The sequence below is a fragment of the Bombus affinis genome, unplaced genomic scaffold (assembly GCF_024516045.1).
Source record: "Bombus affinis isolate iyBomAffi1 unplaced genomic scaffold, iyBomAffi1.2 ctg00000280.1, whole genome shotgun sequence".
NCBI classification, from domain to species: domain Eukaryota; kingdom Metazoa; phylum Arthropoda; class Insecta; order Hymenoptera; family Apidae; genus Bombus; species Bombus affinis.
Genome location: NW_026108968.1, coordinates 57,501 through 60,000, shown reverse-complemented (window position 1 = coordinate 60,000; position 2,500 = coordinate 57,501).

The window sequence follows — 2,500 nt, the reverse complement described above, 5'->3', positions numbered from 1 at the left end:
GACCAAATAAACGCTTAATCCCGACGTAAAACGTCGAGATACGTCCATTTGTGCAAAAATATTCCTACCTTGTAACACTTTTAAGCGAGATAACTCGAAAAAACGTGTTCGATACGGAAATTTTTCAAAGTCCCAACGAAAAAATCGAAACTTTGTAGAAGGTCTTGGGGACGACATAAACGCTTAATCCCGACGTAAAACGTCGAGATACGTCGATTTATGCAAAAATATTCCTACCTTGTAACACTTTTAAGCGAGATAACTCGAAAAAACCTTTTCGGTCTTTTCGCACCGGCCGAACTTCTTCAAAGTCCCAACGTCCCGTCGCATAGTTCCGTTTCTAGAAAACGTTCCAGCGACCAAATAAACGCTTAATCCCGACGTAAAACGTCGAGATACGTCCATTTATGCAAAAATATTCCTACCTTGTAACACTTTTAAGCGAGATAACTCGAAAAAACCTTTTCGGTCCTTTCGCACCGGCCGAACTTCTTCAAAGTCCCAACGTCCCGTCGCATAGTTCCGTTTCTAGAAAACGTTCCAGCGACCAAATAAACGCTTAATCCCGACGTAAAACGTCGAGATACGTCCATTTATGCAAATATATTCCTACCTTGTAACACTTTTAAGCGAGATAACTCGAAAAAACCTTTTCGGTCTTTTCGCACCGGCCGAACTTCTTCAAAGTCCCAACGTCCCGTCGCATAGTTCCGTTTCTAGAAAACGTTCCAGCGACCAAATAAACGCTTAATCCCGACGTAAAACGTCGAGATACGTCCATTTATGCAAATATATTCCTACCTTGTAACACTTTTAAGCGAGATAACTCGAAAAAACCTTTTCGGTCTTTTCGCACCGGCCGAACTTCTTCAAAGTCCCAACGTCCCGTCGCATAGTTCCGTTTCTAGAAAACGTTCCAGCGACCAAATAAACGCTTAATCCCGACGTAAAACGTCGAGATACGTCCATTTATGCAAATATATTCCTACCTTGTAACACTTTTAAGCGAGATAACTCGAAAAAACCTTTTCGGTCTTTTCGCACCGGCCGAACTTCTTCAAAGTCCCAACGTCCCGTCGCATAGTTCCGTTTCTAGAAAACGTTCCAGCGACCAAATAAACGCTTAATCCCGACGTAAAACGTCGAGATACGTCCATTTATGCAAAAATATTCCTACCTTGTAACACTTTTAAGCGAGATAACTCGAAAAAACGTGTTCGATACGGAAATTTTTCCATGTCCCAATGTGCAATTCGAAACTTTTTAGAACGTTTCAAGAACAAAATTAACGCTTAATCCCGATGTATTTAATTAGAATATATCGATTTATGCCAGAATATACGTACCTTATAACGCTTATTATGGAATTAATGCGAAAGGAACTTTCGGTACTTTCGGCACTTTTGGAGCAGTGCGAAACAATTCAAAGTGCCAACGTCCCAGTCAGCTAGGTCCGGTGGAAAAAATTTAAAAAAAAAATAAAAAGAAACCGTTACGTTCGGCTAGACGGCGTCGAACAATAACGATTTCTATAAAAATTTCCATACCTCGTAACGCTTTTTGAGGAATTATTTCGAAAGGAACGTTCGGCCTTTTCGTACCTGGACGAGAGAAATTTCAAAGTTCCAACGTCCCAGTCAGCTAGGTCCGGTGGAAAAAAATTTTTTAAAAAAATAAAAAGAAACCGTTACGTTTGGCTAGACGACGTCGAACAATAACGGTTTCTATAAAAATTTCCATACCTCGTAACGCTTTTTGAGAAATTATTTCGAAAGGAACGTTCGGCCTTTTCGTACCGGGACGAGAGAAATTTCAAAGTTCCAACGTCCCAGTCAGCTAGGTCCGGTGGAAAAAAATTTTTTAAAAAAATAAAAAGAAACCGTTACGTTCGGCTAGACGACGTCGAACAATAACGGTTTCTATAAAAATTTGCATACCTCGTAACGCTTTTTGAGGAATTATTTCGAAAGGAACGTTCGGCCTTTTCGTACCGGGGCGAGAGAAATTTCAAAGTTCCAACGTCCCAGTCAGCTAGGTCCGGTGGAAAAAATTTAAAGAAAAAACAAAACGAAACCGCTACGTTCGACTAGATTACGTCGAACTATAACGATTTCAATAAAAATTTCCACACCTCGTAACGCACTTTAAGGAGTTATTTCGAACTTTAAGGAGTTATTGCGATTATTTCAAAGTCCTCGCGGTACCACGTCGGGACGCGATACGCTCTTACGCGTTGCTCGCTCGCTCCGCTCGCTCGAAAAAAAATATGGACCAACCCAAAACCAATCCCTTTCGCGTTCGTTCTTCGATCTCGTTCGAATCTCGGTTCGAACGCGATCGGGAACGGTTTTAGGTTAGGCTAGAATCGTACGAGCGAGCGCAGCGAGCGAGCAACGATCGAAATTTCCACGCTGTAAGCGTACTAGATATTTTCCTATCCCTGTACGTTTTTTTTATCCGTCGTACTCTCTCCGATCGAAGGAGAGTCATGGACGAAACG